General features: G+C 49.6%; 1 pseudogene across 1 annotated transcript; it reads right to left on the bottom strand.

Annotated features, from left to right (window-relative positions):
- Positions 1-10,741: 10,741 nt before the first annotated feature.
- On the bottom strand, positions 10,742-11,348 carry LOC119243779 (60S ribosomal protein L12-like; annotated as a pseudogene). The gene has a single exon (XR_005124816.2). The product of XR_005124816.2 is annotated as a 60S ribosomal protein L12-like (transcript).
- Between the last annotated feature and the right edge of the window lie 5,882 nt (positions 11,349-17,230).

Raw genomic sequence — 17,230 nt, forward strand, 5'->3', positions numbered from 1 at the left:
AATTTAAAACTACATCTGAGCCAAGGAGCCAAAGCTTACAGTGGCGCAAGGAAAGTCTCTTTGATAACTGGTGCTGGGAAAACTGGACAGCCACATACAGAGAGTGAACTAGTTCATCATCTCACACCACACACAAAAATCAACTCAATATGGATTAAAGACTTGGATGTAAGATCCGAAACTATAAAATACTTACAAGAAAGCATAAGTAACACGCCCCCCTGGACATCAATCTTAGAGATCGTTTTGGAGATTCAACTACAACAGCAAGGGAAACAAACAAATGGGCCTATATCAAACTAAAAACTTCTGCACAGTGAAAGAAACTTCCATCAAAATGAAAGACATCTGCTGAATGGGAGAAGATATTTACACAACACATATTTGAAAAGAGGTTCTTATCCAAATATACAAAGAATTCATAAAACTCAACAATGAAAAAAAACCACTCAATTCAAAAATCGAAAAAAAAAAGATCTGAATAGATTCATCCCACAGAAAATATACAGATGGCCAAGAGGTACATGAAAAGATAGTCATTATCTCTTATTACTAGACATATGCAAATCAAAACGATATGCAATTACCTCCCACCTGTGAGAATAGCCATTTTGCAAAAGAGAAGCAGCAGTCAGTGCGGAGGACAAGGGCTGTGGACAGAAGGGAACCTGTACACTGTTGGTGGGAACATGAAAGGGGGAGCCGTTCCGGAAAGCAGCATGAAAATCCCTCCAAAAGTTAAGACAGAAATTCAGTATGGTCCAGTTATCCCACCTGTGCATTTACCTGAAAACAGACTAATTTGAAGGGGTCTGTGTACCCCCAAGCTATTGCAGCAGTATTTACAATCGCCAGGAACAGAAAACAATCTAAAAGGCCGGTGGGTCTCCCTGGTGGCGCAGCGATTGAGCGCTGGGTTGCAAAGCTCCCCGCAGCCTCTGCGCGCCAGTTCGATCCCCAGCTGCTCCCCGGCCACCGGAGGAGGGTCCCACATGGAGCGCAGGCCTCTCCTGCCACCCGCCGCTCCCCTCAGCAGTGTACTTCGGTCCTTCTGCCTGCTCTGCTCCCCACTCTGGCTCTGGTGGATTCTCTCACCCTCCCAAGCTTCTGACTGTACCCAGTGCTTGTATAAATAAAATAAATAAATAAATAAATTAATTAATTAAAAAAAAAAAGGCCGGACTGACACAATAAAACACCATCAGCTCCACAGAAGGATGAAATCCCGCCATTTGCAGCAACACGGATGGCCTGCCAGGGATGACGCTCAGGGAAGTGAGTCAGACCAAGAAAGACAAACCCCGCATGATTTCACTCATATGTGGCATATAAAAGACAACAGTGAGCTCTGTGAAACAGAATAAACTTTTAGGCTAGAAGACCAGTTCGTAGTCACCAGAAGGCAGAGGGTGGTAAACCAAGACAAAGGAGAGAGTGCGATCGAAAGGTGGGTGTAGGGGGGCTATCGGGGTGCAGTATCATCAAAAGGACAGTGCCCAATAGAGGACAGGTCACTGTCTGTGGGTTCTCATCTGTGTGCAAAATTGCAAAACCACGCAGGCTCAGGGAACAACAACAATGGGGTTTAACAAACGGGAAATGAAGAATTTCTAAGGCCATGAGTGGCCAGCTGTCTTACCCCAGATAATGTCCACAGTGTCCAGAAGTCCCAAACGAAAGCTGGCTCGTCCAAGATGGCGCCGTCCCATCAACGAGGGCCTGGAGCTCACAGCAGCAAGCAGCGGGCCAGGCTCCAACTGGCCACAGCTGCAGGTGCTCACCAGTGGGGCCTCTGGGATGACACCACAGCAGCCCCAGCCACAGTCTGAAAGTCAGGGTGGGCAGCAACAGGCGGCAGCAGCACCGGGAGGTGGTGCTGGACAGCCAGGAGTGGTTAACAGCTCTCAGAGGGGACCCGGACCCAGAACACTGGTCACCTGTCCACAGCACTGGGAAGCATAGAGCAGATCACCTGGTCACCAGAGTGGTGTGAGACGCGCCAGCGTGCAGCTCATGGGAGTTGCTGGCTCACTCCGACAACACAGAACAGCTCATTGAGACACCAGGCCCGAGCTTGTGTTGCTCTTTTCAGGCAATGGAGCGGCAGGGCCGGAGGGCGGCGGATCCCGGCCTCTGCAAAGCTCTAAGGCTTCTCTTCTTCTTTCAGAGTTGGCTACCAGATGCTGCTTCTTTCTTCTGTCTTTGGAGGCCAGGAACAGCGTTCCCTTCAAGAGTTTTGAGAGCCGAGCAAGCTCCAAGATGGCACCAGGCCAGCCCTATATCTTCTTTCAGGGTCGCCCACCTACAAGTCTCATTGGGCCGTTTTCAATCCGATGGCTGATTGGACCGTTCCCCAATCAGCTCATAGGTCGCACCTGATCAGTCCCACAGGCCTCTTTACTGCCTGCAGCTGGAGGGCGCCACAGCATTGGAACTGGCCCAGTGGGGCCCCCTGCTCCACCCCGCAGCTCTGAACCAGGGGCTGCCCAGCTAGCTGTTGCCTCCAGCGCCTGGGGAAGCTGGCCCCGGGGCAGCGTGGTAGGGGAACCACTGCTAGGCCGGGACTGACACAATAAAACACCATCAGCACTGTCATCTCTGCTGCCTCTGCAGCCTGAGTCCCAGCCGGGCCACTGGTGGCAGGCAGTAAAACACCCTCCGCCCGCGGCCGCTTTCACTGCCCACAAGCAGCTTCTAGGGCTGGGCACAAAATAAACTGGTCTTGCCCCACACCCTGTGCTGCAGAGCTCTGCTTCCAGTATGGTGAAGGCTGGAGTGGGACTTTAAGTGGAATTAAATGCAATGTAATATGTACACATGCTGATTTTCAGTGACGCACACCTGAAATGTGTAAAACGTTATAGCAACATAACTTCAATTTTAAAAAACTAAAATAAAATTTAAAAAACTCCATCTGAAGCTCACATGCTATTCCTGCTGGACTCTGGCCTTTAGACTCTGCTAAAACCATGCAATGAAATTAAAATTACATTTTATTTTAAGATTTATTTATGTATACAAGAGCTGGGGTACAGGCCAGAGGTGCGGGGGGTGAGAGGATTCACCAGAGACAGAGTGGGGAACAGAACAGGCAGACTGACAGAAATACACTGCTGAGGGGAGCAATGGGCGAGACAGGAGAGGTCTGCTGCGCCGTGTGGGTAGCTCCCTGGCCGGCTGGGGATCCAACTCCTACTGCAGAGGCTGCGAACAGCTTCATAGTGCTGTGCTTAACCCCTTGTGCAACCAGGGAGGCCCTAAAATTACATTTTAATACCATGTTACAAAAACTCCCGCTCCAATCCCTTTCCAAAATAACGAGTCCTAGAGCCAGTGTGTGATCTAGATGAGTGTCTAGTTGGACCCATTCATTTTCCAGACGATGAGACCGAGGCCAGGAGACAAGTGACTGGCGTAGCTGGAGGTCCCATCAAGCACGTGAGCTATTTCAAGCTGCTCTTGTGAAACAGTGGAAAAGAAGGACACTAAAACTTCCAGAAAATTCTTCATGTGTTCATGCCTCAAAAAGAATATTTCAGCGTGTCAGTGACAGCTGGGGAGCAGGTCCTTGGGACAGGCTGGGTGTGTGCCAGCGGCCGGCAGGCGCCCTGAAGAGGTCTGGGGCTGAGGTCAGCGGACTGGCAGCCCGAGGCCTGCATCTGGCCCTCAGACCTGTTTTGATTGGCCCGTGCTCTTTTACAATTTTTGAATCATTTGCCAACATTTCAACATCAGGAAACATCAATAAAAATAGAGGTTCCGACTTGTCCTGAAAAGATGTGGAGGCACGAGTCTTGTCTTCCCGCCGGACAGCAGCCCTGCCGCCTCCCTCCACGCCTGGACGCTGCGTCGCCCCCTCAGCCCAGGGCCCCCGCCCTGCTGCCCTCCCCGGGGGGGGGGGGGACCAGGGCCAGCTGACAGCTGTAACCCACTTGATCTCCAGTTTTTCTCAGAGCAGCGTTAAGGGGAAAGTGAAGAGGTTTTCATACCTCCCTCTATCAAAAGGTGAAGAAATAAAAGCTAGGCAGAGAGGATTCGTGCTTCAATAATTTTTTTTTTAACCCAGGTGCTCTCCCATCTCATCATCTCCCTACTCACCATGGACTTTTTGCTGTCTGTTATCACTTGTTTCTGCTTCATCCCATGACCCAAGGGAAGTTAGTGTTTTCACCATTTTCCATGAAGAAAGTGAGAGGCTAAGAGGCGGCTGTCCCCTGGATACAAGGAGCTGGGCCTGGGCTGGGCATCCTGAGGTCTGGGGCTTCTTTCCAGCTCTACCATGCCAGGACCACGTCGCCAGGATTCATTGCAGCGCATCTGCCCCCGAGGACAGATAACGCACCTCTGGCAGGCAGCGAGGGGTACCTAGATCCAGCAGGCTCAGCCGCCCCGTGGTTTGTCCTGGGGAACCACATCCAGGATGAGGAAGGAGAAAGATGCAGCTTCCTGGGGCAGGAAACAACCGCCGAGCACACATCCAGCCTGCATGTTGTGGCCTGCCCCGCCATCAGCCCACCCACAGTCCCTGATTGCCAGGGAACCCCATCCTGTCTCTCAGTGTGTGGGGCCAGCCACACAGACACCTCCAGCTCTGGAGCAGGCAGAGTCCCAGCAAGGCCTGCTGTGTGGGCCCCGTGCCCTGGCGAACAGGCAGGCCCCCTACCCCGGAGCCAGGAGCACCTCTCAGTTCCCCAAATGAAGAGCTTGGAAGTTCTATTGTCCAGGAGAACTCTGGGTTGCTTCTTGTACAAAATGAGCAGACAGGCGGGGCGGGAAAGAGGGCAGTGAGCTTTAGTTATAAGCAAGGCTGTTAGATTGTTAAAAGTAATCTCTTTTGGTGGAGGTGGGGGGAGCAGGACAGTAAGTGACAAAGCACAACAGGTAGGTGCCCTGGCAGCTGGCAGAAACCCATCCTATCTGTCCCTCCAAAAATGAGCCAACGTGGAAACCGCATCATGCTCGTCTGATCGCCTGGACAGGGAGCAAGGCATGCTGGGTAAATGGCAAAGGACAGGATCATCCATTTCACCAGGTGCCCAAAGGGCAGGATTCGGTCTGTGAGCTCCTTGGCCAGCACAGCACTCACGCTGCAGTTTGCTTGTTTTTTCCACCTTTTTACTTATTTGTTTAGGAAAAGAAAAGGTACCCTGCATGGATTGGGAACAATTGCTGAGTGGAAAAAAGGAGCAGAAACTGTATTTAGTACACAACTTTTTTTCTTTTTAAAGATTTATTTATTTATGCATACAAGAGCTGGGGTCCAGGCTAGAGGTTTGGGGGTGAGAGGATTCACCAGAGACAGAGTGGGGAGCAGAACAGGCAGACTGACTGAAGTACACTGCTGAGGAGAGCAGCGGGCAAGTCAGGAGAGGTCTGCCGTGCCATGTGGGTAGCTCCCTGGCCGGGGATCGAAGTCATGTTGCAGTGGCTTCCGAAAGCTTGATAGTGCTGAGACTTATCCCTTGTACCATCGGGGAGGCCCTAGTACACAACTTTTAGGCTGGACTAAAGAAAATAAGAATATTATTCAAGCTTACTTGGATTTACATCGAGCAAGCATGGAAGGATGCACAGCAGCTAACAAAAGTGCTTGCCGGGGGTCAAGGTGCAAGAGCTGTCTCAAAGCAAGTATTTAAAAAATAAAATGAAATTTAAAATACATAAAATATCACAACATCACGAATAGTTGAAAAGCTGCTATAAAAGCCTAGATAGATCCGTTTGTGTTTATTTCCCCAATTTCTGTTCCTCTGCTTTCCGTGTTTATATACGGACACAATCAACAGGCACATGAAATTGTCTCCCAGTTGTTTCACTGATCATCATAACATTCCCCAGGTAGGATTCATTTTGGTCAGAAGCACAAAGTCCCACCAACTTTCTCATTTCTAGAGACACAGGCGCGCGGTCTCCTCGCCACAGGAAAAAGAGGTGGGCTCCACCTGCCTCCCCAGCTCGGTTCCCCCAAAAGGTAACACTCAACACAATCATGGCTGCATCTGGGGTTGAGCAGAGAACAAAACAGAGATCAAAGCAGAGAACAAAACATTTCTCCTCCCAAAACGCAAACGAATGGAGACCCCAGCAGCAGCACATCTCCGCCAAAACTGTAACATAACACTGCCTGAGCCCCCAGATTTTTGGTTTTCCCCTCAGAGCTAAGTGTTAAGACCTGTTTACTTTTTGTTCAGAGTCATTATAGACCCACAGGAAGTTGCAAAAATAGAACAGAGAAATCCCAGGTACCCTTCACCCAGTACCCCTGCCGCCCCAGGTTGCATCCTACATCACTGTGGTACCACGCCAAAGCTAGGAAACTGACCTTGGCAGAGTCCACGTGGGAGCCATGCTATTTCACATGGGCAGCCTCCCCAGAGACCTCCCCAGGCAAGACAGAGCTGCCAGCACCTCCCACTACCAGCCCCTGAACCCCCTCACCAGTCACCTCTTCTCCATCTTTCTCATTTGGCATTTCAAGATTGTCATATAAATGGAATCATAGTATGTGTGACATTTTGAGATTGGCTTTTGGAAACTGTTATAAATAAAGCTGTTAGGAACACTCCCGTGCAAGTTTCTGTGTGGCCACGGCTCCGATCTCTGTGTCCTTGCTGGATCACATGGCGCGAGTCTGCTTAGGGTTTTGTAAAACTAAAAACCATGTTCAGAGTCGGTGCCATTTTACATTCCCACCAGCGATGAAAGACCTTGGCAGGAGAGATCCGGTCTCCCTGCCTCTAGTGAGCATTAGGTGTTGAGCAGATGAAATAAGGGGGCCAATCAGAGCCTTGTTTTTTATTTCCTGTATTTCTGATGCTTTGAAATCTGACGCTGGAGGGACTGCCCTCCCCACCTAGGCAGTTCCTAGAGGTAGCAAACGATCTTCCAGCAACAGCGCCTTTCAAATGCAAACTAAGGGATCAGTGTTCACACCCTCCCCCCCAACCCACCTTCTTTATTAGCTCTTTACCCTCTGAGCCACTACCCCCGGCCCCAATGACCCCAGGTCCAGGGATCAGACAACTAAGAGCATCCAAAATAGCCAATTCTACACCTGCTTATGATGCCCACCCATTCCTTCTCATGAACACCTTCATAAAAGTCCTTGCTCCAGCTTTCCTCCTGCCCCCTCTGCCTCCTGAGGGGCCCTGGTGCTTCCCTGCTGGCCCTGCCTGGCACAACCTGTCCGTCCTGCTGGGAATGTCAGCAGCATAGTTGCCCACTGTATCTGAATAATAACAAAGCCTATATTTTAAAACTTGAGGAGAAGGCGAGCTTACGGTTGCTGGTGTTCACTCTCAGCGCCCATGAAGACAGCCTGGCGGAGAATGAAGTCCCCGGAAGAAATGCCAGGAGAGACGGTGTCCTGGAATCAGGCCCCACTCACTCGTGCCTGGAAAGCACCAGGCGCTTATTGTTATTTTGCTTAAGCTGTTTTGAATTGGCCTCACTGATGCAGAGGCCAGCCAAATGGCCCCACCCAGGTGCTGTGCTGTGAGCAAGACTCAGACTCCAAGGAATGCCATGGAAACAGGTCTTCCTTAGCTGCACCTGGCAATGAAAGGCGCTGGCAGGTGGTGGGCACGGGGCCCAGACTGGGGCCTCCACTCAGGTGCAGCAGAGGAGCAGCTCTCCAGACACATTTCCTCACGAAGAGACATTCAGCTGCTTGTCCCCGTAGGCCCTGCCTGCTTGTATTCCCTAATTCTCTAAGTTTGCATCGCAAAAGGCAAATACTAAGTCGGCTTCCAGACCCTGACAACAGAGCAGCGCTGGGCTGAGTGATTCATATTCACTAACTCCTTTAACCCTCAGGACAGAGGGCTCAGGGTTCTGACTACCCCCATGTACAGATGGGGAAGCTGAGGCACAGATGGACAGATGGACAAAGGCCATGCTTTTAGGTGGAAGAGCCAGCACTGGGCCCCAGCATTCCCCTGGGCCTGAAGTCCTGCTCTCCTGCCCTCCACCTTCTGCCCAGGTTTTCATCCACAGCCTGTGGCCTCACCTGAATCCTGACTCTCTCCCTACAGTCATTTCCTCAGTCTTTTCCTTCCCAGGCTCCAGCATCTAAATCTTTTGAGACAGGGGTCTCACTGGTGGTGCAAGGGGTTAAGTCTCAGCACTATGAAGCTATCAGCAGCCTCTGCAGCACGAGTTCAATCCCCGGCCAGGGAGCTACCGCATGGTGCAGCAGACCTCTCCTGACTCACCCGCTGCTCCCCTCAGCAGTGTACTTCAGTCAGTCCGCCTGTTCTGCTCCCCACTCTGTTTCTGGTGAATCCTCTCACCCCCCCCCCCACACCTCTGGCCTGTAACCCCGTTCTTGTATGCATAAATAAATAAATCTTTAAAAAAAATTTGTTTTTCCCTGGTCTCACCCCTAATTTAAATATCATAAAATTGCCTGCTATTTCCATGAAATAATGTACAGTGAGGCATTTTACCACTGTTGAATTTTCAGGAAAATGAGACTGGGGAGACTTAAGTTCTCTGCGCCTCCCTTTCCTTATCTGTAAAAGTGTTGTCACCGTCTACCGTTTTTTGTGACGATTAAATGAGTCATAACGGGAACTGTGCGCAGAACAGCACTGACACTTGGCACTGCTCGCTCAGTGTTGGCTGCTGCTGCTGCTGCTGCTGTTAGTTCCATGCCTCCTGGGCATGGCTCTTTAATCTCCTCTGTGAACTGAAAGTCTCTATGCTGGGGGTTCCCCCACCCCTTTCATAACAGGGGTTCTCTGAGAGCGCCTGCTGGGTGGGGAGTACAACTACCCTTCTGACGCTGAGCCCAGTCCCTGCAAGTTGCAGGCGCCCAGCGAGCTTGGCCCGGGGCCCGCAGGGCACTCGGACTCCGCGACCTTTCAGACACAGGCGGCTGCCACGGGCACCCCTCCAGCAGGCCCTGCACCACCTCAGTCAAGTCCCTGCATCTGCTGAAATGCAGGTGTCAGGAAGCCTCGCTGAGGGTCTGGTCGGGCCGCAGGCGCTGCAGGCGCTCTCTGCACAGGCCTCCGCCCTCGCGCTGCCCGACCACCGAGACGACCCCAGCCGGCCCGGCCTGATTCGGGGCGCGCCGGGGGAGCCAGGCCTGGACCCGGCCAGGCAAGGACCCAACATCCCGCCGCCTTCGCGGGGCAATGGCGACACCTGGTGGTCAGCCCCGAAGCCAGCCACGGACAGACGCCTCCGGGCCCGTCTCTGCTCCGTGGGGCTCCTGACTCAGCATCCCGGTGCTGCCCAGGGGCCTCCGGGCGCCCCCTCAGCGCCCCCTTGCTCCGGGACAGCGCTCCCCCACCCCCTTCAGCTTGGGGACAAGCCTGCCCAGGCTGGAGGCAAGTCTGCTGGGGCCCAGGGGCCCAGCAGCCAGGGGAGGGCCCCTCACTTGCCACTGACGCCCCGCTAATGACAGTGAGAACAGGCACTACGGGGTGGTGATCATGAATGTGATAAGAGCTGAGCACAGTCAGATGCTTTATCTACAGCTTTGCCACATGTTCCTCACATTAAACCTGTTTGTTAAGAGTTGACAGATAAAGAAACTGAAAACTAAGTAAGTTATAGACGTTCTCGGAAGTTATAGAAGTTCCCAGAGATGCAACAGTGAGTAACCTCAGGCCTGACTGGTGCCAACTCACCTGAGCCAGGACACTCTGGGTGTCCGCAGGTGCTGATCTAGCAAACCCACCGAGATTTCTAGTGCAGCAGAGTTTCCATCTTGGGCTGTGGGGGCAGGAATTTCCTGCCTTGCTCCCCCTCCTGTCTGACTGGTCCTTTTTACTTGTCCTCAATGTCGGTATCAGGGAAGTCCTGGGAGGTGACTGGCTAACTCCTCCTGCCCTGACCTGTCCTGGCTGGATGCGCAGATTCGCCCTCATCCTGCCCCTCAGCCCCTCAGGCAGCTCTTTGCATATGGGCGCTCTGGCTCAGTGAGTCCTTGAGGACAGGGGTCCTGGCCTGGCCCAGAACTCACATCTCCCTGGAGAAACCAGCTTGCCAGGGCACAGTCAGCCCCTTCCACTCCTGGCGGGCCGCCAACCTCAACCCATGGACAGCCAGCCCAAGTCTGCCAGCGCAGAGCCCGGCTCCTGGGCACACATTACATGTCTGAAATGAATGAATGAAAAAGCACAAGCACAAACAAGGTGAGTCAGAAGAGCAGAAACTTATTCTCACAGTTGTGGAGGCCAGAAGTTCAAATTCAAGCTGCAGGCGCAACCGTGCTCCCTCTGCAAGCTGTAGGGAAGGGTCACCTTTTCTGCTCTGCCCATTTAAACATGTTAAGTGTCCCTGGGAAGGCCTTCCTGCTTTGCAGTCCCGGCAAATGTGTCCATCGTCCCTCACCTTTGCCCTCAGTGGATGTTGTCAATTTAGAAGGGGGCTGACGCCGCCGGAGTAAGAATTCTGTCTCACAGTGACTCTAGTTACTAGCGAGGTAAGATTTTCACGTGTTGATGATCCACTCACGTTCTCGTAAATTGCCTGCCTCTCATCTAGTTGTTTGTAATTTTTACATTTCCCAGATTTCCATATACCCTGGAGATGTATCCTTTGCCTGTGATGTATGTGTAAACAAATTCTCCCAACCAGATTCTTGCTTTTCATTTTGTCATTAGTGGCGATGTCTAATTGAAGTTTTGAACATATGTAGTCAAAAATTGCTCAGTAATTTCCTTTACAGCTTCTGTGCTTTCTGTTTGTTTTTTTTTTTCCACTGGCAAATGATCCTTTATTGTGATTTTCCTTAACTGGCAGGGCACTCCACTGCGCTGCTGTTGATGTCATCGATGATGTCGTGAGGGTGGTGGCCATCAACGTTGCTGCCCACGGACTGGGCGGTACCGAGGATCTCTTTAATGGTGCCAGAGAGTTCTCTAGCTTAAGATCGGTGCCGCATCTGCCGGGCTATGCTGACAATCTTGTCGAACATGATATTCCCTCTGTGCTTAATGTTCTTCTGCTTCTTCCGGTCCCTCGCTGGTTCCTTGAGAGCTTTGATGATGAGGGCAGAGGCTGAAGGTACCACCTCAATCTGGGCCTGTCTGTTTTGAATGGTGAGTTTCACAGTTATCCTCAGCCCCTTCCAATCACCAGCTGCCTTGGCAATGTCATCACCAACTTTTTTTGGAGACAGACCCGGGGGTCCAATCTTGGGGGCCAGGGCAGACGTGGCACCGACTTCCCCACCGGTGCACCGCAGGTATATGACTTTGACTTCGTTGGGATCGAACTTAGGCGGCATGGTGGAGGCGGCTGGTGTCAGATGAACCCGGATTCGGGACGACCGAAGAAAGTTGCACCTTGGCCTCCTCCGAGCTGAAAGCCGAAAAGTGTGCTTTCTGTTTTGCTAAAGAAAACCTTCCCCATTCAGAGATTACTCAGAATTGTTCTCCAGTTGTGTAACATGGTAATGTTTTACAGAGTGTATGGTTCTGTAGCTACTTATTTTAGTCACACAATCTAGCTGTAATTTATAGATGGTATGAGGTGGAGTCATCTAACTTTAATTTTTCCAGAGGGTTATCTAATGGATTCAGTGCCACTGATTACATAAACCATCATTAATGCTCGAGTTTATTTTGTGATGTGCCCTTTTTTAATTAATCTATTTTTTTTCTTACATTGTGCCTCTTTTATCAACAGTAAAAATTTCATACATGTATGTTTACTTCTGGGCTCATTACTGTGGTTCATCACTGGGAAATATCTGCATCTCTGAGCCAATACCAGCAATTTCCAATCTTCTGGCTTCAGGCAACTTTCTCCTCACTGCTTTTCTACTCCAGTTGGTGAGAAGGTGTGTCCAGTCTCTTAGCACGGAGCTCCCTGTCCAGGGAGGCGCCAGGTGATGACCACCTGTGTTAGTTTTTCCTGTTGTGTGACAGTTCTCCACACGCAGAGCAGGTTCAAGTAACACACGTTCACTAGCTCGGTTTCTGTGGGCCAGGAGTCCTGTCTTGGTGGCTCCCCTGCTCAGCGTCCCAGGAGGCTGTGGGACATGTGTGGCCAGTTACATCTCCTGAGGCCGGGCCAGGGCAGAGCTGCTCTACGCTTGCTCAGGGGTGGGAATGAGCTGCTCCTCGTGCTTGTGGGGCTGAGGTCCCCATCATCTTGTGAGCTGTTGGCTGGGGACTCCTCTCAGCACCCACAGGCCTCTCTCAGGTCCTTGTCATGTGGCCCCTCCATCTCGGCTCTGGAAGAACCTGCAAGAAATGCCTCTCACTCTTTGAACTCTTGAACTTCTTCTCTGACCAGCTTAAAAAAGGGCCGGGGCCTCCCCTCGTGGTGCAGCGGTTGAGTGCTGGGCTGCGGGGCTGCCCATGGCCTCTGCAGCGCCAGTTCGTTCCCGGCCACCGGCGAGGATCCCACACACACAAAAAAAAAAGGGCCCAGAAAAGCTCCCTGCATTAAGGTCAACTCTGCTGTATGACACAGCCTAATCACAGCTGCAAGTGCCTCATCTTCAGTCTTAGGGATTATTCAGGGCAGGGATACATGGGTGCAGGAAATCTTAGGGGCCACCTTGGAATTCTGTCTACCACACCACCTGAAAAGGGTGCAAAAAAGAGACCCCTCACACTGACAGGAGGTTGTATCTGAGCACTGGTCTGTGCTAGGCACAGGTTATGTATGTGTGGGGGGCCTCCAAAGAAACCCAGGTATAGTTTCTACAAACAGTTTATAATCTGACTGAATCTTAGCAGTTGAAGGAAGCTTTAGGCACAGGACTGCCTGGAAGTCTCTCTCCCAAGTAAACCTCGCCAACTATCTCTTTATGAAATGACTTCTACAGTATCTCCATTTCTGTTAGTAGCAGTGGGGTCAGGGGACAGAGAGACATACATTTACTTCAGGTCAAAGTGCCTCAACCTGAAGGCCAACCAGGAATCCCAGCCTCCTGACAAAGAAGCTAGATCAGGGAAGGCTTCCAGGGGAGGTGATCTTTGAACTTGAACTGAAGATGGGGTGGGGAAATTCCACAGGAAGAACTAGACATGGGATGGGCAGGCCAGCAATGACACCACACAGATGTGGATGTGGCAGTCCAAGGGGCTTTTGTGGGAAGGGCAGCAACGACACAGAGAGCCCCACGAGTGTGTGACAGAGGAGGGGCAGGACAAGAGAGTAGTGGCTGGACTGTGACAGAGCTTAGGGACTAAGGAAAGGAGTCTGGACTTCAGGAAAAATGCGAAGTCAGCTTAACTTATTTTGACATTAGAATGCTTCTTGCCACAGCCCGGGAGGGAGAGGCTCTATTCCAAGTTAATAGTCCATTTTAACGCCTAACTTGAAAAAGAGAGAAATGCAAGTACTTAAGCCTGGAGTAAACAGTCGTTTCCATGACCACAAAAGCGTCACCAATGGGCTAATAAAAAGACGTCACGGGTGAGACAAGTCCATCTTCGTAGTGTGTAAGGCAACACCGCCCCATAAACGTAGCTGACCTTTTGCTTGCAGTGACAACCCAGGGTTTTTCATTTTAATTGAAAGTCAGACCACAAGTCAATTTTCCTTAACAGTTGTTAAGACTGAATTGTGTCCCCCCAAAACATGTGCTAGTCTTAACCCCTGGTACCTGTCCATGTGACCTATTTGAAAATAGGGTCTTGCAGCTGTGGTTAAGGTAGGGGGGGCCCCTAATCCAAGGTGACACAGGGAGAGGCCATGGGGAAACAGGTGGGAGCGAGGCACCCACAAGCAAGGACCACCGGGATTTTGGCAGATGCTGGAAGAGGCGGGGGAGGACCCTTCCCTACAGGTTTCAGAGGGAGCACGGCTCAGCTTGCAGCTTGAATGAGAACTTCTGGCCTCCACAGTTCAGTTCAACATCCACTGAGGGCAAAGGTGAGGGACGATGGACACATTTGCTGGGACTGCAAAGCAGGAAGGCCTTCCCAGGGACACTTAACATGTTTAAATGGGCAGAGCAGAAAAGGTGACCCTTCCCTACAGCTTGCAGAGGGAGCACGGTTGCGCCTGCAGCTTGAATTTGAACTTCTGGCCTCCACAACTGTGAGAATAAGTTTCTGCTCTTCTGACTCACCTTGTTTGTGCTTGTGCTTTTTCATTCATTCATTTCAGACATGTAATGTGTGCCCAGGAGCCGGGCTCTGTGCTGGCAGACTCGGGCTGGCTGTCCATGGGTTGAGGTTGGCGGCCCGCCGGGAGTGGAAGGGGCTGACTGTGCCCTGGCAAGCTGGTTTCTCCAGGGAGATGTGAGTTCTGGGCCAGGCCAGGACCCCTGTCCTCAAGGACTCACTGAGCCAGAGCGCCCATATGCAAAGAGCTGCCTGAGGGGCTGAGGGGCAGGATGAGGGCGAATCTGCGCATCCAGCCAGGACAGGTCAGGGCAGGAGGAGTTAGCCAGTCACCTCCCAGGACTTTCCTGATACCGACATTGAGGACAAGTAAAAAGGACCAGTCAGACAGGAGGGGGAGCAAGGCAAGAAATTCCCACCCCCACTGCCCAAGATGGAAACTCTGCTGCACTAGAAATCTCGGTGGGTTTGCTAGATCAGCACCTGCGGACACCCAGAGGCCTGTGTGTCCTGGCTCAGGGGTGTTGGCACCAGTCAGCCCTGAGGTTACTCATTGTTGCATCTCCAGCAACTTCTATATAATTTCACTTACACTTTTCATTCCAACAATTCACTGCTGCATATCTATCCTAAAGAAATATTTATAGGTCCATGAAAGAGCTATTGTAGCATTTTTATGCTATTTACAGACATGTTAGATAACTGTAATAGAACAGTGGTTACAGAATTAGTGGTAGATCCATACTGAAGAATATGCAGCTTTCATATTTAAAATAAAGCAGGTCTAAAACAAATAATAATACTTAAAAAACCACGGCAGGCCTGTACAGACTAATATGAAGCGATCTCCACACATAACACTAGATGAGAATAGGAAGTTGCAGAACGGTATTAACATAGACTTTTCAATAGATCCTGAGATACACATCTTGTTACATTTAACATCCCTGAAAATCAAATGTCATCTTAGAATCAATGGCATGTTTGAAAAGCCTCTGACCCTGTGCCAATCAAGACATAACTACTCTGACTGAGTAGGTGTGAACCCTTAACATTTCAGAGAGCGCACCATCCAAAGACTAGTTCACAAGGAAACATGAATCCTATTTTTTGTCTGAAGTTTTTCTCTGAACTTCTGGTAAGATCAAGAAAGTGCTGGCATCAAAAACTGCAGAATGGGTGTTAGCAACTTGAAAGAAACCCCCTGAGGCAGTCATGAAGGAGTCTTTTAAGACATGTTGAGTCTCCAGGTTTGTGGTGATGGGAAGGATCCGGTGGGTGAAACCCTCTCTGGGGTCAGCAGGGGTGCAGAAGAGTCAGATTCTGTATATTCAAAGACTTTAGCAAACACCCTGAGCCAACTTATTTTATTAACCCTTTTAATGTAAGAACATGAAATACCCAAAAAAGACTGTATAAATAAGACTAAGCCAATTTTTTCAATAAATGTAAAATAAAAATTTAATAAGAATGCATTGCTGGGCCTCCCTGGTGGCTCAGGGGTTAAAATCTCAGTGCTATCAAGCTATCACCAGCCACTGTGACATGAGTTCGATCCTGGGCCAGGGAGCTAAACCACATGGCACAGCAGACCTCACCTGTCTCGCCCTCTGCTCCCCTCAGCAGTGTATTTCAGTCAGTCTGCCTGTTCTGTTCCCCACTCTGTCTCTGGTGAATCTTCTCACCCCTTACACCTCTGGCCTGTACCCCAGTTCATGTATGCATAAATAAATAATCTTTTTTTTAAAAAAAGAATGCATTCCATCATCACTTACCTGTTGGTATATTCTCCTCTTGGTTAAGTATGTGGCGCTTGTTATTTTTCATGGCATCTTACAACTGATGAAATGCTGTATTATGACTCCACCTTTGTGAACAGAAAATAAATGACACGTACAAGCATGAACATATCATAGTGGATGCATTGAGAAAAGAACAGAAAGAAGAATCTAAAATATCTCTGAAGAGTTAACTTTGGGGAGGAGAATGAGGTGGGAGGGGCACAGCAAAGAGGGCTCTAATGTTATACTTTGTGTGTTTGGAGCTTTTAAAGTAAAAATGAACTACCCTATAAGATTTAAAATATATTATTAAATATTCAGAGATTTTTTAATATATTATCTTATATTATTACTATACTATATATTAAATCATAATATACATTAATCCATAAAGCTACTGAAATTTAATACTGGGGTAATAGCAAAGGAATATGCAGATAGTCCAATGGCACTGAATAGTACCAGAAATAGTTCCAAATAATCCAGAAATAGTTCCAAATGGGAATAGTTGCAAGGTTCAAGTCTAAGAGGGAATTTAGAAAGGCGACCCTACCTATGATTGAGGCGCCAAGTGTGATGCCTGAACCATGATGTGCTGGCGATGGCAAGAATTCTAGTTTCTCCTTGTGGCCTCTGGCCCTCGTTATTCCCTGGGGATCCTGGATTACTAGCGTACAGATGGGCAGGTGGTTTCTCTGGCTGGGTCTTATGATCCTTTGGAAGGTGGTCCTGCTTAGAGGGAAAGTTGTTTTTGGAGGTCATATTTATAGCTTGGCAATGAAGATTGAGTTTCCTATTCCAGTTCCTAAGACAGGAATTAAAAAGGCCACGTCCAGCCCGAAATTTTTTGGTTTTGTTTTGCTTAGGAGAGGTGAACCCATGCTCTGCAGACCACAGTCCAGGTCCTACTTATCTTAGTGATAAATTCTCTCTGCTCACACCGAAGTTCCTCTATACTCACAAAACAATGGAATGACCTCTTCACTAAAGTGTTGACAGAAGAAATCTGTCAGTCCAGAATTCTTTACTGAGTAGAATTTTCAGAAATAAAGGCAAAACTTCTTCAAACAAATAAAAGCCAAGATCATATCACCAGCAGGCCAGTGTTATAAGCAATGTTAAGGATATTCTTCAGGTATAAGGGAAAACCACTAGAAATGGTTAAGTGTAGATTATAATACAGGATTTTTTTTCAATTTCTTAAAAGATAATTGGCAGAACAATAATCACAACAAAGCAATGGAGGGCTTTTAACATCAGCATGGTACATTCGTTACAATTAATGAAATGATATCGATACATTATTATTAACTAAAGTCCATATTTTATTCAAATGTCCTTAGTCTTTATTCAATGTCACTTTTCTGTTCCAGGAGCCTGTCCAGAACACCATGTCCCTTTACGTGCCTC

The sequence above is a fragment of the Talpa occidentalis genome, unplaced genomic scaffold (assembly GCF_014898055.3).
Source record: "Talpa occidentalis isolate TD23 unplaced genomic scaffold, MPIMG_talOcc4v2.1 talOcc4.13, whole genome shotgun sequence".
NCBI lineage: Eukaryota > Metazoa > Chordata > Mammalia > Eulipotyphla > Talpidae > Talpa > Talpa occidentalis.